This window comes from Hemitrygon akajei, chromosome 6 (genome assembly GCF_048418815.1).
Source record: "Hemitrygon akajei chromosome 6, sHemAka1.3, whole genome shotgun sequence".
In the NCBI taxonomy this organism is placed as follows: domain Eukaryota; kingdom Metazoa; phylum Chordata; class Chondrichthyes; order Myliobatiformes; family Dasyatidae; genus Hemitrygon; species Hemitrygon akajei.
In genome coordinates this window covers 33,325,650-33,350,310 of record NC_133129.1, presented here as the reverse complement: position 1 = coordinate 33,350,310, position 24,661 = coordinate 33,325,650, and the positions used below count along the sequence as shown (strand labels likewise).

At 38.7% G+C, this 24,661-nt stretch overlaps 1 protein-coding gene across 12 annotated transcripts in view; it reads right to left on the bottom strand.

Annotated features, from left to right (window-relative positions):
• LOC140728939 (teneurin-3) overlaps nt 1–24,661 on the bottom strand; it is a 2,305,574-nt gene that overhangs the window by 1,604,183 nt on the left and 676,730 nt on the right. For all 12 annotated transcript variants that reach the window (XM_073048051.1, XM_073048055.1, XM_073048053.1 and 9 more), the window contains exon 3: nt 9,185–9,296. The gene's annotated coding sequence lies outside the window, so the exon portion shown is untranslated. The remainder of the gene's footprint in view (nt 1–9,184; nt 9,297–24,661) is intronic.

The following is a 24,661-nucleotide window of genomic DNA, read 5'->3' as shown; positions in this document are numbered from 1 at the left end:
ACATAGAACATAACTGCACAGTACGGCCCTTTGGCCCATAATATATTGATAACCTTTTAATATAGTTTAAGATCAATCTAACCCTTCCTTCCTACATAGCCCTCCACTTTTTAATCATCCATCTGCCTATCTAAGGGTTTCTTAAATGCCCCTAATGTATCTGCCTCTACCACTACCCCTGGCAAGGTGTTCTAAATACACATCACTGCTTGGAGTCTGAATGTTCTCCTTGTGATTTCACAGATATATACCAGGTACTCCCACATCCTAAAGATATGTGGGTAGGTTAATTAGCAATTGTGCATTACCTCTAAAGTAGGCAAGTGTTAAAAGAGTCAATGGGAAATTGAGAGGGAATTAAGTTGTATAGTCACTGCAAAAATGAGACTTACTCATTGGAATTTGGCAGAGGCCAAATGACTTCCCTCTCAGTTATAGCGCAGATAAGAAAATCCTATAGATGGGCAGTGCTTAAACTAGTGTACCATACCCTTGTGAACTAAATTAAGGAATGCTGTTTTCCCAATGAAAAGCTATTTAATTTGTTATATCCAGTCCTGGTTAAATTCCAACAGATTTCCCCCTACCATATATTGAATACGACAGAAATTTCATTACTTTTGGATAATATCCTGAGACCAGCTAGGTTCCATGGAAACCCTGTAACCTGCATTGGAGAAGAAAGATTATTTTGGGGAAGTTTAATTCATTTGGGAACATTCCACAAAATGCATTCTGTTTACAGCAAGAAAGCTTCTAAGAGTTTACTAAGTATGCTTTGAAAATAGTTCACACTCATTTAGATCTTCTGCAGTAACCTGTATATTTGCCCATTAAATGTTGTATTTGTCTAAGGATTGCTCAAGCACTTAGATAGATTTGCACCAAGAAATTAATTGTCAGAGTACCTCAATTTTTTTTTTACATTTAGATTGGTTACAGATTGATTCTGACCTAATGGTGCCATGGTAGCGTAGCAGTTAACACAATGCTATTACAGCCAGGGGTTTTGGAATTCAAAGTTCAATTCAGGCACGGTCTGTAAGGAGTTTCTGTATGTCCTCCCTGTGGAATGCATGGGTATTCCCCGGGTGCTCTGGTTTTCTCCCACTGTACAAAGACATACCGGGTAGGTTAGTTGGTCATTGTAAATTGTCCTGTCATTAGGTTAGGGTTAACTGGGGTTGTCGAGGGTTGCTTGGGTGGCAAGGCTTGAATGACCAGAAGGGCATATTCTACACGGTATTGCTAAAGATAAATAAATAAACAGTATTTAGTTCTGTGAGAATCCACAACTAGCTATTTTTAACAATGATTCTAATTTCATCTTGTTACTTGAAAGTCCATCAGCAGCACTGAACTCATTATTAAGCTGATGTATGTGACTTACTGGAGAGTTTTTATATTTTCTTTTCTGATCCACCATATCCTGCACCCAAATCACATAACTCTTAATGGGGAAGATGTACGGGTGGTAAATAGTGGGGGGTAAAACTTGACAGTGCACAACACATTCACTTTGTCTGAAGACTATGGTGTTGCAAGCCACATTATCTTCACTATTGTGGAGCGTGCCAGGAAAATCAGTTATGTCCAGGAGGTGTAGGTTTTGGTGGAGAGTTGAAGACTGAAAGAGGCAGGGTATGGTCAACCTGCAAGACGTTGGGATAATGACTGAGCGGCACCTTGCCATGCAAAAGAGAAAGGCATGGTTCCAATGGAATTATATATCATAAATCAATAGACAGGCCTGTTTAGGTCAGGGAAGTGAGATTAGGCAAAATTTATAGACCAATAGATATAGGAGCAGAGTTAGGCCATTATGCCCTCCGATTCTGTTCCACCGTCCAATCATGGCTAATTTGGTTTTCTTAACCCCTGCAATGCTTTGGTTATGATTTTCACTGCTATGCTGTAGGTCTTTTATTTTAGCAGTTCTGAAGAGCAGTCGGTACAGCTTTCAGCTTGTTTGGGTTTGAGCTGCGAAAAGAAGCTTTGTTGTTCAACTTAGGAATGTGCTCTCAGCCAGTCAGGATAGTGGAATTGCAAGAAGGTTCTGGTTTCTGGGTTGAAGGTCTTTGTTGGCAGGAGCTGGGAGAAGACAGGAGGAAAGATGACTGAAAATGCTGTCCCTGTTGCACAAGGTGCTTTGTGCAGATGAATGACTTCAAGGAGGAAGGACCAACACTCCCATGGGAGACCCATTTGTTTGAGATGGATTTTAAGCGACATTCGGAAGGTGGTGTTAGCTTTTACACTGTCAGCATGGTGAGCTCCCACTTAAGTGTACATTTGACTGTTTAATAGTAATAGGCTCTTTTCTTTCTTTCATTTAATAACTGCTTGCTTAAATTAACATTCCTGGACATAATTCTTTACAATTATATGCAGTGTACAATCTGTTTTGTTTGCCGGGGCGGTAAATCGCACAGCATTCACACAAACCAGGATTTGGGTGGGCGAGACATCCCAGACTCAGGGATTTGGCAGGACCAAAGTCGTATACACCCTAGACATACAAAGCAAGAGAAAGGTGGGTTTCTCACAGCGGAATTCTGTGGCTGTTAGTGAGGGGCTAACAAGCCGTCTTTCCAAAGATACCCAGCAAAAGGTTTTTATTTTGTTGTAACCCACTTATCAATGTAGACCTTTTCAATCTTTTCCTTAAATGCATCAATGACTTGCACATGGCCCTCCTTGGCAATGGATTCAACAGATTTTCCTTCCACCTCAGTTCTAAGGAAAGATCCCTTTATTTTTAGTTTGTTCCCTGGATTTGGAGTGGGTAAGCATGTGATATCATGATATGGGGAACTTGCTGAGAGGCCAGAGGCAGAGGGGAGTAAATGCGTGCAGGATCAGGAACTACTTCAGTTCTATCAGTCAACACTGAAGCAGGCCTCAGGCTTCATCAACATCCAGTAATCCATCCTGTTTTATTCTTATTGTTGAGCATTTTGCATGGCTGCTTAATGCAACCGTGTGTGATCTGCTGTGCCAATTTAGAGAAAAAGTAGTTTTCCACCACTTTGCTGCTCTCCAGAATAACAATCATGCCACATTATGTAAGGATGACAGATAGCCTTCCACAAATGATAAACAAAGTCATTTTTCAACAGAAACCAGTTGTTTTATGATTACCATTACCGTTATTAGCTATTTAATTTATTTAGTTCAAGGAATTTAAATTCAATTACCATGGTGGGATTTGAACCCTTGTCTCTGGATCATTAGACTAAGCACTATATTTCTAATGCAGTAACATAACAACAATGCAACTATTCCCTAATCCCATTGGGTTTTGAGGCCATGAATCAATCAGCCATGATGTTATTGGATAGTGAAGAAGTCTCAAGGGGCACTTTGATCTCCTCCTTTTGCTGTACGTTATGCTGTGACCCATTGAAAGCAAAGCCTGTTTGGGTAACATATATAAGGATTCAGTGACCAATTACTATTTTAATATGGCATCCTCATATCTAATACTTAAACCTTACATAGCATAGGATGTCTGAATTGTTACCTAATTAAATAACCAAAAATACAGCAACTCTCCAGCTCACAATAGGTTCTGCTGATGCTGGAAATCCAGAGTAATGCACATCAAATGCTGAAGGGACTCAGCATGTCAGGCAGCATCTATGGAAAGGAAGAAAGTGTTGGTGTTTCGGGTCGAGACCCTTTGTCAAGACAGATGTATCGAATAGCTGAAGGTGGGACTGAGACTTTTTTTTCCTAATAGAATTTAAACCAAATTCAAATTTCCAAAGATTAACTTGTACAAAGTCAAGAAGTGAGTTCAGGGTGGGAGTGTGTGGAAGTGTGTGTTGAGAAATGATATTTATCAAAATACCTAATGAGCAGGAAACATTATCCTGCTTCCTTTATTTTAATTTTTAGAGAAAAAAAAAATTCAGCATTGGAACTGGCTCTTCAGTCAACGATGTTTGTGCTGACCATGATCCCAAACTAAACTAATGTTGTTGGCCTGCATGTGGTATATATCCTCTCCTTCCCTGTTGTTCATTCTAAATGTTTCAAACAGCTGTGGTGGCCTTTATAAAATCTTTCTCTTTTTTTGCTCAATAGATTGCACATTTTACGTTGAATGGAAAAGCCAACAAAAAGTGATAGACATAGCCCAGTCCATCACACTCCTACAAGGAATGCAGCATCCGTCACCACGGACCCCTACCATCTACACCAAGCGATCTACATTCATCACCTCCCCTGTCAGCACATTCCAGTCACCTATCAGTCTCTGTGTAAAATACTTGGCTTGCAAATTTCCCTGTAACCCCTCCCACCTGAAATCCATTCTTTCTGATATTTCCACCTTGGGAAAAATAATCTGATTGTCTACTCTATCTAAGCCCCTCATAATTTTATAGACTACCTGGCCACTCCTCAGCCTCTGTCACTCCAGAGAAAACAACCCAAGTTTGTCCACTCTATGGACAATACTCCTCTCCAATCCAGGTTTCATACCAGTGAATATCTCTTCATGCTCTCTGAAGCCTTCACACCTTTCCAGTATTGCGGCAACGAGGACTGCCCACAATATCCAAAAGTGATTTAACCAGAGTTTTACACACCTTCAGCATACCCTGCCAATTTTAATCTCAGTGCCCCATTACCCTCACCCCTAATGTAATTATGCCACTTTACCAACTTCTGCTGCTTCTCCAGAGAACTATCGACTTCCACCTTAGGATTCCTCTGGCCATCAATGTTCCTGTCATTTACCACATACTTCCCGCTTGCATTTGATCTTCCAAAGAGTAACACCTCACCCTGAAGACTGAATATGGTACAAAACCTCCAGATGGATCACATCAAAACAAACAGCAGCGTGGGCTGAGATCCAGCTGTTTATTAGCTGTTTACCTCTAAATATATTTGTGGCCCAGTGGCAGGGATGTACCACACTAATGGTAAAGGCTCTAAAGAATACATTCATTTGCTAAAAGTTCAAAGCCAGGATACCTAAGAAAGACAGATAGGTTGTGTCTGATGAATTCTACTCAATGCGGCCCCAGAATAGAAAACCTACAGATGCTATTTTGATCTAAGCATTTTAGGAATCGCAACAGCTTAACATTGGTTGAGCAATGGAAAGTTATGGCTAACAAGAGAAAGTCTGCAGATGCTGGAAATCCAAGTAACACACAAAATACTGAAGGAACTCAGCAGGCCAGGCAGCATCTATAGAAAAGAGTACAGTCGACGTTTCAGACTGAGACCCTTCAACAGGGTGGAGAGAAAAGAAAGGGGGAGTGGTGAAGTAAAGGATTGGGATGTCGATTGGTGAAAGGGATATGGGGCTGGAGAAGCGGGAATCTAATAGGAGAGGACAGAAGGCCACAGAAAAAAGAAAAATTGGGGAGGAGCACCAGATGGAGGCGGTGGGCAGGCAAGGAGATAAGGTAAGAGAGGGAAATGGGTTAAAGGGGGGGGGGGGGGTGGCATTACCGGAAGTTCAAGAAATTGATATTCATGCCATCAGGTTGCAGGCCACCCAGACGGAATATAAGATGTTGCTCCTTTCAGCTGAGTGTGACAGAGGAGGCCATGGATGGACATGTTGTAATGGGAATGGGAAGGGGAATTAAATTGGGTGGCCACTGGGAGATCCCTCTTTTCTGGTGGACAGAGCGCAGGTGCTCAGCGAAGCATCTCGGTGAAGGGTCTCACTATTATACAGGAGGCCACACTGGGAGCACCGGAAAAAAACAGATGACCCCTACAGACTCACAGGTGAAGTGTCGCCTCACCTGGAAGGACTGTTTGGGGCCCAGAATGGTGGTGAGGGAGGAGGTGTAAGGGCAGGTGTAGCACTTGCTCCATTTGCAAGGATAAGTGCCAGGAGGGAGATCAGCGGGGAGAGAAGATTGGACAAGGGAGTCGCTTAAGCAGCAATCCCTGTGGAAAGCAGAAAGCAGGGGGGAGGGAAAGACGTGTTCGGTGGTGCGATTCCATTGGAGATGGCAGAAGTTACAAAGAATTATGTGCTGGACACAGAGGCTGGTGGGGTGGTAGGTGAGAAGAAGAGGAACTCTATTCCTGGTGGGACGGTGGGAGGATGGGGTGAGGACGGATGTCCGTGGAATGGAAGAGATGCGGTTGAGGGCAACATTGATGGTGGAAGAAGGGAACTCCTTTCTTTGAAGGAGGAGGACATCTCTTTCATTATGGCTTTTGCTATTGACACTCTCAACCAGTTGCATTATAGTAAATTCTCTATGTCTGTCATGTTACAATAACATTCACTACAAATTGATAGAAAACAAGAATTGAACATATGGCTACTTAGCTTTGGTATTGGATAGGTCAATTCTGGCGCACAGAAGAAAAATAATTCCTATCCCTGAGGGCAATTTCTTGGAAATATTTTCCACAGCACTGCAGTTTTCTTTATAATCTGTTTTTAAACTGCACTCTTACAGCAGATAATATTGTAGTTTGCCTTGCAAGGGTGAACTTGAGAGCCATCACATGGATATTGATCACATGTCTTTTATTATCTTTGTTACGGATGTGGTATACTCCAAGAGTTAAACTAACAGCACAAGGATAGTCATGTAACTGGAGCTGCACTTAAGTGGCAAATGATTTCATTTTAGTATGTCTGAGCTGGCTATGATATCAAATTTAGTAAACATATAGTGGCTTAAAGTACATTAATACTCATGCAATTCATATTTTCGTCAGGCAACTTGAAGGATTCCATTTCACTGCATCATAAACCTCACCAGTGAATAAGCAGCAAATTTCTTATGTTCTAAAAATGTCATTAGAATCTTACATAAAATATATTGCAGCAAATTAAAGAATAATTCCTATAAAGTGGATTTTGTCTAATTTATATAGAGCTATTTTTATAGCAGGCATACATAAGAATCTGTTCAGGCCTGGCTCACAAATCAGTGCGTCATTCATTTCTGGCTGTAATATAATTATGGTGAATACCACTACCAAGCACATCAGGTATTGTTCCTTGTGTCTGAGTCTAGTGCCACCCACTGCTGAGTTTCAATTACTTTCCTTTACAGCAGGTTTTCCCAACATTTTTTCTGCCATGGAGCCTTGCCATTGATCGAGGGGGTCCATGGACCCCAGGTTGGGAACCCCTCCTTTACAATGAGTCATAGCCATCATCTTAACAAGGCATCCTTTGTCAAATCAGTATGTCAATTCTGCTGTGGTAGCCTCACAAAGAGAAAATATTTTACGCTGGACCTCGGTCATTATAGAATTCTAAAACTCCGAATGGACGGTTCCAAGCTCAGCTGCGAAAGGAGAGGGGTTAGAAATCCCATCCTCTAATAACCAAGAGCTACAGAAACACCAACAGAAGCTCCAAAGACCTCATCCCTGGGAGAGGAAGGATATACCAAGAAGGTGGGCTGCACTTGGGACAACTTGAAAGACTAGTCAAGGACAAAGGACTCTGACAAGCTGCTGTTGGTACCCTATTCCCCAGCGGGAGTGATGGCCTTAAGAAAGAAAGTAAGAATCCTTAACTTCTAAAGGCCTGTGATAATTATCGTTCAACCTCAGTGCTGGAGAAAAATGGCTAATTGCTATTTTTAATTAAGATACCCTTTTGGGCTGCATAAACAATCTGCTTGATGCATATTACTCTTTATTACATGAAAATACGCTTTTCATTTTCATCCAATGTCTCTAATTCAGCAAAGCCTGGAAAAGAAAGGAATATCTTAACTCAGTCCCCTGGCCTCACAACCTTCCAAAGTTATGGATTCTTCAGGTACAAAAAACACTATTTGTATACCTGGTTATATCAGATTCAGACACATGTAACAGTCATGAAGCATTCTGATGAAGGATGCAGTGGCTGGAATTTATTTCATTTATTCAATACAGCAGCATTGATTTATGGTCATGATTTGAGTTGATATTGTACAAGCTCCAAACTGATTCCTTCGTTACTGTTCAAAATGATGTGCACCAAGTTGTTTTAATGATTTTCCACTGCCAGTTTCTCCCCATCTTTTTCCTTCTCTGAAATTGGACTTATTAAGAAGCCTTACCCTGAGTTACATTGAAAAATTTGGAATAAAATAATGGTTGCAGTAGACTCATGAATGCGTTATCATTCTTCAAGTAATCATCTCCCACTAATCCCTCATTGGAATTACCAATTTTTACTTTTGATTCCTTACAGTGACACTTAGCAGATTTCTTAAAAGTGAGGAATCAAATCTTTAAAGTCCAACCATATAAAGCTAAGCCAGTGCTAATTTGTGCAGGGATTTAGGTGGATAACAAGAGAAGACATAATGTAGTTTCCGCTCTTCTGTCCCAAAGGGTCAAATCCAATGCCACAGGGATGCACAAATGAGATAAGAATACTCAGCCCAGATTGATGATGATAGAATCTAGTAATCTCCTAGTTCACAGAGTCCTGACAACACTGTACAACATCCATCGAGTCTTCAGAGGAAGACACAGAGAACAGTTATATAATTTATTAGAAAGTGGAATGAACACCATGGATCAAACTAAATTCAAAATACTGTTTGGAATTATATTCACATTTAATTACAAAGCATGTACACTTTTTTCTACTTATTCATTAAAGATTAACTAAATAAGATAAATCTATTCTAATGTCTTTTTGATGAAATACTCGTTATTTGCAATCATAAAACAAGTAGAATCTTATTTTTGAATTAAGGAGCCTTCTTAAGCATTGGTGTAGGCATGTTAGAAACAGCTGCTTACAAAAGAAACATCAGATTTGAAATGGCATGCAAGATGCACACTTGTGTCAGTGAACTGAAAGGCCACACCAATTCACAATCTATTTTTAGGAGTCCCTTAGGACCAATTGTTGCTACCTAATAAACTTGTGGAAAGGAAAAGAGCCCTAACTGCAGATAAAAGCTCTTCAAGTGTTATATTGTGATAGTTGCAATTGCCCAAGGCATCTTAGAATAGTGTGTTTACAATATTGCATTTTTCATTATAAGACTGAGGAGATCAAAAATGATACAGTAAATGATTTCTTTCAGTTTTCATTATCAAACAGAACACTGAACTGATAAAATAAATATCTTTGGATTTCTGTCTGATTAATTTGGTGAATATTTAAACTTCAAGTTATTTGTTATCAAGAAGAAAAATCCCAGAAGAGGAAACTGCAGTCCTTGAATCATACCTGATAAAATTTCCAAGACTTCACTTTTAACTCCTTTCAGTGGAGCTTGGCATCAGCCCAGTCTTGCACTTTGGGCAATTGTAGTCACTTCCTCATGAAGTCTCTGAAGATTCTGGATGATAATAACACAGGGGCAAAGAATTACTAATCAACAATGGCCACACTACCAGTGTGCAGTCTCCACTGCCCATTGAAGTAAATATAAAATGAAATTCTTCAACAGTGCTGGAGACAAGCTGTTTGCTTCAGGCTATGTAATCATTCAGAAGAGACATATTGTAATAACTCTGTTTTAACCCTTTTGCCTTTACTTATAACCCACTGGAACAGTCATCATTCAAAGTTCTGTTTCCGACTTTTTTGGTAAATGTACATTTTCATTAATTTTGGATCATTTGTTTTGGAGTTCTGGATTATATTAAAAAATACTTGCATTTGTGAAACACCTTTCACAATCTCTGGAAGACCACAAAAAACTTCACAACTTTTTCAATGTATCAACTATTCTCATTCTCATGACAATCCCCAAAGGTTTTAGATCACTGAAATTTTTATGCACATACGTGCTTTACCTATGATATAATATCCATAGTATACAGCTCATCGCATGTTCTACATTTATATTATTCTTATTAAATAAAAGAATGCCAATCAGTCCTTTGAGTCTCTGTCACTCTCCAACCAACCCTATTGATCCCACTCTCTCAATTATTTCTCCCACACATATCATCAAATGTTCTCCTGATTCCTGCACTTCTACCAGTTCTGAAACTAACAATTGAAATGTCAAAATAACAACTTCTCACAGGAATATATGACTCGAAAACATTTGAAAACAAATCCACATGCTAGAATTTTATTCAGCATGCAAATATGTTTTTATTGCATTGTGACACCCATAATGCTCTTTACCCAAAACACATTTTATTATATTATAACATTTTACGCATTATGCAGAAGACTGAGCAGAACCAGCTTAGCGGCCAAACGTTCCTTGTCCTATATCAAAGTGTACAATGATGATATATGGGACTTCAGAATTTCTTCCAGCCATTGAAATCTTTAATTTGATTGAAAAGCAAATGTGATGTTAGTTTGTTTGCTTCCTAATTCTGAAGTCAAAATGACCAAAATATGGGTCATATGATCCAAAAATTCATCTTGATATAAAGATATGTTTAAACTGATCCGTTAAGAAGTAAAACCTCAGCGTTTGGAACTTCTCATATTTAGTTCGGTGTTTCCACTTGCAATGGAAGAAGGCAGATGTACCATATTGATGGAAGAAAAAGGACACAAGGGCAGATGCTAATTGCATGAATCGCAGTTCCTGGCAGCTAATTTAAAGTTGGTATAAACACCTTTGATTTGCATGATCCACCATGGACATGAGATGTTATCCTTGATGTTTTAATGGATTGAAAAATGAGGGGAAAAGCAGATTAGATAGTAATGTCCAGTGAGAGGGAGGGTTTCACTTATCAGCATCACATAAACCATGATATCTACCAATAAGGATGTCAAGAATGTCAACTATACTCCTTAATACAGACCAATTCATTCATTATGTGTAACCTCAAAACCAATGAAAAAAAAGCAGATCAAAGCCTCAAGTAGTGCATACTGTACAACAGATACACAATTGTGATAAGATGCAATCACAATTCTGTTGGTACATTTATCATACATTTTTTAACATCAGGGTTGGTAAGAGGATACACTGTAGTAATTTCTAAAATCCGATCATGATTTGTTTTTGCACAGGACACTAAGATCACAAGTGAGCAAACAATGTCAGTACCAGTTATTTTTATTGGAACTGACAAAGTTTTAAAGAAAGAAATCAAAGGGAATCAAAGAACAACAGGAATATGAACAAAAATATACTGCACTTTGTGTCAATGTGGGAATAATAGAACCAGATTAAAGAGTACGGTATTTACGGGCAATGATAAGACTAGAAGGAGAAAAGGGTACTGATGTGTATTTAGTATTTCAGTAATATATAGAGAGAATCTGTGCTAACGAAGGGATAGAATAAAATCAGAAAAAAATGAAGTTACTGAATTATCAAGAAAAAGGTAGACAGTAAGGCTCAGATGAGGTATATGGAATAGGAAAAAGATCATCCAGAGGATAAAGTGTAGAAGCATGTGGTTTCATGTTTCTTTGCTGTATTGTCCATGTATTTCCATGTACAAGTTCAACATCGTGCTTTGAATGCACTCAACCAGAGTCCAGGTTTTCTTTTCATTTCATTTAAAATCCAATAAAAATTGTTTAGCAATCCTTAAGGTTAATAAATACTGTATATTTTGATCAGAATTACACTATATACTGGTTATGTAAAGCAAAAGATTAAAGATGAAAGTCTAGTTTTACTTGTCGCATGTACATAGAAACATAGAGTGAAATGTGATCACTTGCAATTAATCAAACCAGTGAAGATTGTGCTGGGCAGCCTACAACGGTTGCCACACTTCCGAGCATGTCCATGACTCACTAACCCATACCTTACATCTTTGGTAAGTGGGAGGGAACCAGATCCATCAAAGGAAATGCATGCAGTCTCAAGTTGAATGTACAAACTCATTAAACCCCAATCAGTGTTCACTGGTGCTGTAAATCGATGTGCTAACCACTATCAAAGATAACAAGTTCACCGACAGAAGGTATGGACAACACTTTCAGGAAGCCTTTATCAGCTGAGAAGCTAGAAAACCTGAATCCAGCTGTGAACCCAGATGCCTCAATTATAGTTATGGCTCGTCCCTAATGTTCTATTGAACCTGCTTTCAGTTCATTATGTTTTTACTGACCAGGTCCTTATCCCAAAAAGAATGAAAACAGAAACTTCCAGAAAATTTCAGGCAGCATCATGGAAAGGGATTACTGAATCATGTTTGTAACCTTTTGTGAGGACAAGGATCTGATATCCTGTTCTTTTAATGTTTTAACCAAGTGTAAATTGCTTCACAATGAGATGCTCAAGCTTTGTATTTCCCTACCCTCATGATTTATTTTTCTCGTTTTCTCTCTTGTTGCTTAAATATTGAACAGAATTCTCTTCAGGCAAAGTTCCCTAGAAGCAAGGTTCATGAATTTGTCCTTCCGGAAACATAATCCATTGGAAACAACCTAAAGCAAGTCACATTGGGTCAATGTGGGAATAACAGAGCGAGATTTGAGAGTGCAATATTTAAGATGATGATGGGACTTGAAGGAGAAAAAGGTACTGTTGTGTATTTAATATTTGAGTAATCTTGTAACTATATTGCTTGATTAAGCCTTCTTCGTTGTTTAGATAATTCATTATGGTTATATGTAGGATACTATCATGTAATTTGTGTGTGCCTTGTTTAAAGTAAAAACAAAGTTCACAACTTATCCCAGACTCTCTTGTCTTCCTTTGAATTAGTTTAATGTTTTGAAATTACAAAACATAACATGTTCAAATGAGCTTTATATGGACCGCTATGCTATATGATAGTTGGGACAAGCTTCTGCTCTGCACCATGAATGTAAGAAGGTCAAAAAAGAGCATTAAGACCAGTACGACCATAAGACATAGAAGCAGAATTAGGCCATTTGGTCCCACTGAGTCTCCTTTGCCATTCCATCATGGCTGATTTGTTATCCCTTTCAACTCCATTCTCCTGCTTTCTCCCCTTTCATACACTAATTAATCAAGAACATCTTCCTCCACGTTGAATATAGTCAATGATTTGACCTCCACAGCTGTCCATAGCAATGAATTCCACAGATTCACTACCCTCTGGCTAAAGAAATACCTGCTCATCTCTGTTCTAAGTGGATGTCCCTCTATTCTGAGGCTGTGCACTCTGAAGACTCACCCACTGTAGGAAACATCCTCTCTGCATCCGCACTACTTTGGCTTTTCAAATAGTTAATAAGTTTCAATGAGGTCCCAGTCATTTTTCTAAATTCCAATGAATACAGGTCCAGAACCATCAAATGATCCTCCTATGCCAGTGCCCCTTTTCTTAGGTAAGGAGCCTAAAACTGCTTACAATACTCCAAGTGTAGTGTGACCAATACCTTATAAATCCACAACATTACATCCTTGCTCTTATATTCTAGTTCTCTCAAAATGAATGCTATTTGCCCTCCTTACCACCAACTCAACCTGCAAGTTAACATTTAAGAAATCTTGCACGATGACTCCAATGTCCCTCTGCACCTCTGATTTTTGTATTTTCTCCCCATTTAGAAAATAGTCTACTCCTTTATTCCTTCAACCAAACTGCATGAACAATTACTTCTCAACAGTATATTCCATATCAAACACTATAGCACAGTACAGGCCCTTCAGTCCGCCAGTTCTTTGTCCATTCTCCAACTCTGTCTTTTTGCAAACTCCTTGCTTTCTCAACACTACTTGCCCCTCCACCTATCTTTGTATCATCCATAAATTTGGCCACAAAGACATCAATTCTGTCATCCAAATCACTGACATGTAACATGAAACTAAACAGTCTCAACACTGACCCCTGTGGAACAACACTAGTCACTGGCAGCCAACCAGAAAAGGCCCCCTTTATTCCCATTCTTTGCCTCCTGCCCATCAGACTACGCTCTATCCATGCTTGTAAATTTCCTGCAAAGCCATGGGCTCTTATCTTGATAAGCACCCTCATATGCAACACCTTGTCAAAGATCCAAGTAAACAACATCCATTGACTCACCTTTGTCTATCCTGCCATTTATTTCCCCAAATAATTCTAACAGATTTGACAGGCAAGGTTTCCCCTTAATGAAACTATGTTGACTTTGGTTTGTTTTATCATGTTCCTATGAGTACCCCAAAACCACATCCTTAGTAATGGAGTGGAACATCTTCCCAATCATTGAAGTCAGCCTAACTGGCCCATAATTTCCTTTCTTCTGCTTCCCTCCCTTCCGAAACAGTGGAGTGATATTTGCAATTTTCCAATCCTCTGAAATCATTCCAGAATCTAGTGATTCTTCAAAGATCATTACTAATGCCACTACAAATACTTCAGCTACCTCTTTCAGAACCCTGGGGTGTAATCCATCTGATCCAACTGATTTATCTACGTTCATAACTTTCAGATTCCCAAGCACCTTCTCCTTTTGTAATAGCAACTGCACTCACTTTTGCCCCCTGACATTCTGGAATTTCTGTCATACTGCTAGTGTCTTCCACAGTGAAGAGTGATGGAAAGTACTTATTAAATTTGTCCGCCATTTACTTGTCCCCCATTACTACCTCTTCAATGATATTTTCCAGCAGTCCTATATCCATTCTCACCTCTCTTTTACCCTTTATACATATATCTGAAAAAACTCTTGCTATCTATTTTTTAATATTACTGTGTAGCTTACGATCATATTTAATCATTTGTCTTTTTATGGCTTTTTTAGTTGCCTTCTGTTGATCTTTTTAAAAGCTTCCCAGTTTTCTAACTTCCCTCTAATTTTTGCTATATTATATAAATATGCTATATTTTATCTCTTTTCTTTTCATGCAGTCTTTGACTTCCCTTATCAGCCACAGTTGCCTCATCCTCCCTTTAGAATATTTCTTCATCTTTGGGATGTATCTACCCTATGCCTTCCGAATTGCCTCCAGATACTCCAGCCACTGTTGTTTTGCCATTACACTATGTGGGTTTCCTCTGGGTGTTCCAGTTTCCTCCCAGATTCTAAAGACAAACGGGTTAATAATTTGTTGACATTTTGTCTAGATGACAGAAGCGTGGCGACACTCGTGGGCTGCTCAACACAATTCACGCTGATTTTATCAGGTACAAATGACACATCTTACTGTATGTTTCACTATTTCAATGTTCACATGACAATGAAGCTAATCTTATCAAATGTTATCTTAGAATACAGCCTTTTCAACCCTTTTTTGACTCTTTTGCATTCACAGCCAACAAGTAAGCTATCAATACACCTTTGGAGTATGGGAGGAAGATGGAGCAAGGGAGATATCCACGGTCACAGGGAGAGCATGCGAACTCCACTCAGACAGCACTCAAGATCAGAGTCAAGCCTGAGTTGCTGGAGCAGTGAGGTAGCTTACCTTACTTAATGTTAGCCCGTCAATACATTTTTAATTTGAAATCATTAAATGGGACACTTTAGCACCCATAGAGATAATCTCTGCTTGAACTTTCTTCTGATTCATGCTGTTTTGGCACTTTAAAAGATTGTGAGAATGACCACTCTCTGCTGAACATTGACGGCATCTCCGTTGACATTGTTAAAAGCACCAAATTTCTTGGTGTTCACCTGGCGGAGAATCTCGGCCGGTCCCTCAGCACCAGCTCCATAGCCAAGAAAGCCCAGCAGCGTCTCTACTTTCTGCAAATGCTGAGACAAGTCCATCTCCCACCCCCCACCCCATCCTCACCACATCCTACAGGGGATGTATCGAGAGCATCCTGAGCAGCTGCATCACTGTCTGGTTCAGAAATTGCACCATCATGGATTGCAAGACTCTGCAGCGGATAGTGAGGCCAGCTGAGAAGATCATCGGGGTCTCTCTTCCCGCCATTACAGACATTTACACCACATGCTGCACCTGCAAAGCTAACAGCATTGTGAAGGACCCCACACACCCCTCATACGAACTCTTCTCCCTCCTGCCATCTGGCAAAAGGTACCAAAGCATTTGGGCTCTCACAACCAGACTGTGCAACAGTTTCTTCCCCAAAGCCATCAGACTCCTCAATACCCAGAATCTAAACTGACATCTGCATCATTTATTATTATATTGAAGTTTGTCCTCTACTGTGCCTATTGTCTTGTTTATTTATTTATTTACTAATTATTGTACTGCCCTGCATTGTTTTGTGTACCTTATGTAGTCCTGCGTAGGTCTGTAGTCTAGTGTAGTTTTTGAGTTGTTTTACATAGTTTAGTGTAGCCTTGAGTTGTCTCACATAGTCTAGTGTAGTTGTGTGTTGTTTCACGTAGCACCATGGTCCTGTAGAAACATTGCTTCATTTTTACTGTGTACTGTACCAGCAGTTTATGGACGAAGTGACAATAAAAAGCGACTTGACTTGAAATGCTGAGACAGGAAAATGATAAGAGAAAAACAACTACATAAAAAATAATTCCTACAGTCCTCAAGTTATACCACTGATGTTGAAGATGTATTTAGGAAACATCATGAAATAATAATTATAATTGTAAAGTTTCAGTTGGCACAAGACCATGCATTCGAGTTAAATGTGCCAAGAATACCCAAGGAAATGCAAACAGGAAAAGGGGACATGTGTGTGAACACTTCACAGCTCATTAAATATAGAGGATCAGAATGCCAGAGACATCTATTTATGCAGCAAGATCAGATACATGATTTTGAGAATTATATACCAGTTAACTTGATGGGAATTTAATGGGAAAAGCAATGAAAGCCTCTTACAAAATAAAATAATTATTGTAATGGCGCTATTCAATATATTTGGCATCGAGTAAAATAGCATTCATGATTCAGCAATTAAAATGTGCATCACTGTGCAAGATGCCATTTTAATCTGAGCACGGACACTAAAGGGCACTGACATCAATAGGTGAACAGAATTTGTACTTGTTACAACTGTAATTGAAGGCTCAATAAGTGCAAAGGCAATGCATTTAAACCCACATCAGCTCATGCCAAACAGATACAGTATGCATGTGTTCTTTTAAACAGAATGGATTCCATGGCTGGTTATCTTAAGTGTTCCATACAACTATAATCTTTAAAAATAAAACACTCCATAGAGTTCTTAATAAAAGGCATATGGCTGAAATGAATACTCTTGAGGAAAAATTAAGCAGTGGGACTTGGTTAAGAAAATAACGAGATAATGGTGATGAAAGATCAGTGGAAGCAGCTGTAATTGTGACCAGCTAGCATGTATTTCAATGTTAAGGATATTTATACATGGCTTTAATGAGCACTAACTAATGAACATCAAAGATTGGAGATGTTATTTTGAACCATTAGTAAACAGAACATTCACCATGGGGAACTCTTGAGATGCAAGAAGTGGTTTAGCAATAGGACTCAAGAGTTAGGAACATAACTTAATAGTAAACCATTGGGAAATCTGGCTTCAGAGAAGATGAAATGAAACTATGTAGATCCGGAATATCAAAAAGTTACAGCTACAAGTAAAAAGTGCAGAAGTCAAGACCTCTAATGAAAAAGAAAGATGCTTATTGGAACACTTCAATAAGGTGCAGGTATTCAGTAATGCTACAATTTACACTCAGTGGGTATACCTGCTTATTAATGCAAGTATCTGATCAGCCAGTCATGTGGCAGCAAGACAATGCATAAAGGCATACAGACATGGTCAAAATGTTCAGTAGTTGTTCAAAGCAAGCACCAGATGGGCTAGAAATGTGATCTAAGTGACTTTGACCATGGAACAATTGTTAGTGCTAGATGGGGTAGTTTGAGGATTTCAGAAACTGCAGGTGTTCTGGGATTTTCACACACAACAGTTTCTAGAGTTTATAGAGAATGGTACAAGAAACAAAAAAGACATCCAGTAAGTGGTAGATCTGTGGGCAAAAATGCTATGTTAATGAGAGAGAGTAGAGGAGAAAGGAGAGACTGATTAAAGCTGACAGGAAGGCGACAGTAACTTTAAGGACGGGCACCAGGGTAACATAATGGCTAGTGCATTACTATTACAACTTGTGTCGCTAGAGTTCAGATTTCATTTCCAAAGTGGTCTGTAAAGAGTTTGTACATTCTCCCCCTGACCACATGGGTTTCCTCCATTTGCTCCAGTTTTCTCTCACCTTTCAAAGACGTACCAGTTAGTAGGTTAATTCGTCAATATAAATTGCCCTGTGATTAGGCTAGGGTTAGGTAGGTGGGATGCTGGGCCATAAAGGCCTGTTTCATACTATATCTCTAAATTAATAAAATAAATACGTAAATAAATGACTCAAGTAACCACTCATTACAAAAGTGGTGTGCAGAAGAGTATCACAACCTACAACATATTGAACGATGAAGTGAATGGGCAACAGCAGAAAAAGACCATATCAGGTTCCATTTCTGTACCTAATAAAGTGGGGACAGGTAGTATTTTGTTGTTCATGTACTATAATTAAATTGAAGCTTAGAAGAACGAAGAAAATACAGTGTTCACAGATTTATGGATGTAGTGAGCCAATAAATTTGGCAAGACTGATCATGGACCAGCTTATGTTAAATCGAGTTAAACACTTTCACCTTTACTGGAAGTAAATTGGCCTGCAAATTTGTTGTGAGTGACCTTTCCATTGGAGGGCAGTGAGTGAGAGAGAGAGAGAGAGAGAGAGAGAGAGAGAGAGAAGAAGTCATACTACAACAGTGCAAGGCAGCTGCACAGCACATAAGCAAAATTAGAGTTACATTCAACTTCCAGCTTGGAAGCTTCTGCACACAAAGTCATTAGGCCTGATGCTGGCAATGAAAAGGACTGCAAATCAATCCCTTTGTGCCCAAGCTGAACATAACAACCACTATAAATTTTCTCTTTTAGATTCAGTACATCATTTGGTTACTTTCAAGACATTTTAGAAAATTTAAAGGAATGTGGCTTCTCTCCAGAGTTCAGCAAACACTAGATTTACATATAACTGCTTTTCCATACATTGCTAATCATCAATGGGGAAAACATATGAAAGTTATATTTTTTCCTTTTGTTGTTTTGTTGTAGGTATGCTATAGTTAAAGAAATAATTCAATCTTGTGAGACGAGAGTCGCTTTGGCATCTTCCACACGTCGATGTTGTGTAAATTATATCCTTGCTTCCTGTCAAGATGTAGGCCAGGTATAGTATAAATACCAAATATTGTCCTGTAAATTGGGAAAATTTACTATTACTTCAACCATGTAGACAAATGCTGCAATTACACGGCTGATGGAATAAAAGTGAATGTTTGCTCTAATGAAGAACACCATTTTCTTTTAATCATTGTAGTGTTTATTTTAGATATGAGTTTCAATACATCAGTGGCATGCTGTCATCAGTGCTGTGTATGAGACATTTCCCAGATGTCACGGGCTGTTACCTTAATCATCAAAACAGCTTCATTAGTCAAGGGCTATCCAGCAGCCCACTCAGAACTAGGCTTGTGCTTTTGTAACCTGCCGATGACCCAGTAATCACTTTTGATCACGAGGAAGACTCAGGGCAGACTGTGACACAGAATAATCCATTTTCAATGGGGCACAATTCTTTCAGTAAATGAGGAAACCATCCGGCCATATGTTCTGTGCATCTTCTGTACAACACATGAAATAATTCTTTTAAAGATTTTAAATCAGATCAAACAGGCCAACAATGATTAACAGAGTGACTTTTTCCCCTGACAAATGAAGTCTCATTTGTTAATTGAGAAATAATGGGTCTCAAAAGAGGTTCATTTCTACAAATTAAAGGTCAGAATTGAAAGTTGCCATTTAATCACAATTGACCTCTTTAATAGACTATTTACTGTTTCATCTTTGGGTTAATTGTCTTCTTGTGTCCTTAAAGCCAATGAGTAGAAACAGATTTCTACACTTTACAAGTTAGAAATGTGCTTTGGGATCCAATAAATGCTCTCACTTACGTGCCTCAATAACTCTCAGTGAATCACTGTGAAATTTTCTCGAACTGCATCTTCATGGAGTACTACTCAATAGTAGATATGTGCTGGATTATATGTGGGTATCTAAGGTGGATAAATTTACATAGCACGAACCAACACTGGCAAACCTCACTTCCTATTCCAGGGTACAAGGCCTTAAGGGAGCCCTTTACCATTTTGTGGATTCAGTGCAGGAATATCAGTGAATGAGGAAAACGTTCAGAACACAACTTCTCAAGACAGAGCAAATATTTATTGTCCAATTGTGATTTGTTAGTTCAGCAGTGAAATTGCCGGGGTATGTACATCCTCCCTGTGGAATGCATGGGTCATCCCGAGGTGCTCCGGTTTCCTCCCACAGACGTACTGGGTAAGTTAATTGCTCATTGTAAATCATCCCATGGGTGGGCGTGGGTTAACTGAGATCGTGTGGTTGCTGGGGTGACATGGCTTGAAGGGCCTACTCTAAACAAATATCTGTATCATTAAACCAATAAATAAATGCTTGAAACACCTGTGGTGGAAAGAAGCAGCCATTACTAACAGTTTAATTCTATTTGTTCCAGGGATGCTGTTCAGTAGAGTTTCAGTAGCACACAATCCTAAGCAACAATGCTATTTGTATGCATGGGTATTCTTTTTTTATTCTCACTGGTATATTATATCATTGAACAATTCTGAAACTGTCAGCAGTTCCCACACCCTGATATAACTGTCCATTAACTTCACTTTCAAGGAAAAGATCATTCACTGCAGAGAAAATGGAAAATTACTGTTTTCCCAAAGAGAGCCCCTGCCTAGAGGCATTTCATTTTCACTGGTGGTATACCGGCTTACGTGAAATCCCCCTATGCACTCTTTGAACAAGGTCATTAACCCATTTTGCACAGAGCTGTTAACCAGTGCACAGCCAAGGGAAAATAATCCATTTCATTTTTAGTGCCATCTTTTAAAAAAAAAGTGTCTCACAGGCAAGAGTAAGAGGAATGAGTTCACCAACTTTCACATTGAGAATGAAGCCAATAAATTAAATAGAAAAGACCTGGATCGTCATGAAACAATAAAGTAACTCAATTGTTGAACATCCTGATTGATCAGGAAAGCATGTATTGAGGAACCCCCTGAAACGTAAACTGTTACAAGTTGTTGGCTGTTTACATCATGACCATTAACTGGTTGAATAACACTTCTTGTCTTGAATCTTCTAGTGACTTTTATGAGTTTGTTGTACTTTAATTGAGCAACAAGCTTGCCATACAAAATTATCAATAATACCAACACAATTAACTACTTTTGACTAGTACATGAACATTATTTATTTTGAACTTTCCTTTCTTCAAGTCAAAATCCCTCAACATCATTGTTTCTTCAATCTAATTTATGCCTTTTAATTGTTCCTCCAGTGCTCCCTATTACTCAAATTCAACCTCTATTCTTCTATTTCAATCTCTGCTCTAGTTTGGTATGATTCCTTAAATCTCATTAGTAAAGATAACGTCCATCATCAGGTTCCTCCATCATCTGGACCAGGTCGTCTTCTTGATGCTGCCATCTGGCAGGAGGGTCAAAGTACATTTATTACCAAAGTATGCATACATTTACAATCTTGAGAATCGTCTTCCCAACAGGCAGCCACAAAACAATGAAACCCAGGGAAATGTGAAGATGCACACCTCAAGATCTAACCACATCTTCTTCCCCTTTACCATCAGATTCTGTAAAACATTTTTACTACTTCTGACAATATTTCTTTTTCTCTCAACTTGCGCTACTGTTTTCTGTTTATATTGCTGTTCAAAACATAGAACATAACAAATCAGTACAGGCCATTTGGCTCACAACATTGTGCCAACTTTTTAAACTTACTCAAGGATCAATCTTACCCTTCCCTCCCACATACCCCTCCATTTTTCTATCATCCACATGCCCATCTAAGAGTCTCTTAAATATTTTGTTTTTCAAATTGTGAATACTTACGTTAATTTTATGTTAACTTAAGTTTGTAGTGTAATGTGCTACTGCTGCATAAAGCTGTTTTATTACATTTATACACTGTGGATGCATACTTGGACAATAAACTTGAAGATGATGTGCTTAATTGGGTCTTGCTCCACCGATTCCTGGTCCCAAAGCCATCAGCTATCCCTGTGGTCCTTCCATGCCGATGTTCACTTAGTTTGGACCATTACTGGCTGTTGAAATCTCCTCAGATCCAGCAGCATTCTCTGAGAGACATTATCACCCAAACACCTCCAATTCTGGCAGTCTGCAAAATCTTCCTTTAACATAACATGACCAATAATAATATATGGAGAGACCTTTAGGAAACTTTAGATGTCTCTGAAGTCTGATGATAATTAGAAACTGTTACTATTGAAATAACTTACTAAATTGTTCCTTGTGATTTTTTACAAAAATATACTTAATTGGAAAGGTTTAAAGCAATGTGCAGTGACTGGGAATCAATACTAGCATGCAAATGCCAGACTTATTACAATTTAAATGGTGAAACATCTATGACTCCATTTTAGAAAGTCTAGAACCAAAGGGCACTGTTGTGTATTTATTATTTCAGTAATATTTGAGCAATGGTAAATACATTGGTTGATTAAACATTCTTTGTTGTTTATATAATTCATTATGGATTACATGTAAAAGTACATGAATGGCATGCATCATTACACCACCACAATACAAGTGCACACCCACTAAAAGTGAAAAATGAAGGTACACATTTATCCCGGTCTCCTCGTTTTTCTTTCGATTAGTTTTATATTTTGGAGTTACTAAACATTACAGTGGCGATGAGGAAGTTTTAAATGAACTCCTGATGACTACCTGCCTGAAGTGCAGCGAAGCGAGATGCTTGTTTAAAAAAAACCGCAGCATGCTTTTTTCATGAGAGAAGATGGTCAAATTTTAAAAAAGACAGAAAATGGATGAATTCACAGGTTCATAAACAGTATTAGGTGATAATACTCATAAATTTAAAAGAGCAGATCTGGCTGCCTACATTGGAAAGACATGGATATCATAAGAGATCACTGGAATATGTTTACTGAGCAAATTGAGAAGTATTTGGAAACAAATGAAATACTCAATAGTGAGTGCTAGTTTTGTTGAGTGCATTCAGTGGAAAGGAATACAGTTTGCTTAGAAGTTTCACTGCTTCAACCAAACCAGCTGAAATGAACTTTGCTGATATCATGAAAATAATGAAGGATCAATTAGAACCAAAACCATTGTTGATTGCCGAACGCTTTAAGCTTCATGAGTGGAATCAATAGGAAGAGCAGTCAACTTCAACATATGTGGCTCAATTAAAGAGATTATCTGAACATTGTCAGTTTAGTGATGTGCTTAATAATGCAATGAAAGATTGTTTAGTTTGTAGAATCCTACAAGAAAACATTTAAAAATATCTCCTAACTGGAGCACAACTCACATTTGAACAAAAAGCTTAAAACACTATCAATGGAAATGGCAGACACGGATGCAATTGAGTTGCAGTCTGGAATGAAAGTGAGGACAAACAAAATTGCAACATCCAAATTGTGTTGTCATTGTGGCCAGGGCTCACAAATACCAGACTAATGCAGGTATAAAGGTGAAACTTGCAGAGAATTCAAAAAAGTAGGACATATACAAACTGTATGTTGGGCAGATAAAGTAAATGGACTACACAGTGAGGAGAAGAAGATTAAGAAGTCAAACCGCAGGCTCAAAAAAACCACTATTCTGCATGCTGTTGATGAAAAATCTGATAATGATGGGAGACACAGGACTGAAGAGCCTTAAGATTTACAATGTGAAAACTAACAGAAGATAAACAATATAGCTTATGCCAAAAGTGAAAGGCAAATTAATTAAAATAGAATTGGAAACTGGCTTGGCTGTTTCAGTCATTCCACAAGATTAGTTTGAATGGCCTTTCAAAGACACTGAACCGAAGCCTGCAGATATCCAACTAAGAACTTATGCTAGATAAAGACAATTCCTCTCGGACTGACATTGGTAACAGTGAAATAAAACAACAAACAAGCCACACTGGGCTTGTATATGGTAATAACCACATAACCAGTATTGTGGGGCCATGAGTAGCTGAGACAACAACAACAACTTGAGTTGAAATCCATCCACCATTTACATACTACATCCCTTGCAATAGATTCAACTGCAAGTGAATTAAGAAAGGTATGGGATGGTGCCACAGTTGTGTTCAAGGATGGCATTTGAAAACTCAAGCAATTCAAGAGTAAAATAGCATTAAATGATAATACAACCCAAGTTTTCGAGTCCATCCAGTTCCTTATACTATCCATGATAAAATAGCCAGTGAGGTAGATCATATGAAAGCTATAGGAATTCTTTTTAAGTTTGAGCGGAGCCCTTGGACAATGGCAGTGGTTCTAGTTAGCCAGAAGAATGGATCTATCAGGATCTGTGGTGATTTTAAGTTCACCAAACAACATAGTAGTGAAAGTGGACCAATCCCCTCTGCCCAGGGTAGAGGATATCTTTGTAAACCTTTCTGCAGGAAAGCACTTCATGAAGTGGACTTAGGTGAGGCCTATCTACAGACGGAGACAGAAGAAGAGCCTACGAAGTGTTTCTCACCATAAACACTCAAAGAACTTCAATAGGCATATTTTCGAAGTTGCATCTTCATCTGAAATTTGGCAGAAAGGTATGCCCAGGTACTTAGTGCTACTTGGATGATATCACTGTTACCAGTAAGGATGACAAGGGACATCTCCAAAACTCAAGACACTGTAAAAAAAAATTAGAAGATTATGGGCTCAGAGCATGACACGACCAGTGTGAACTTTTTAAAACAAGCATTACTTACTGTGGTCACA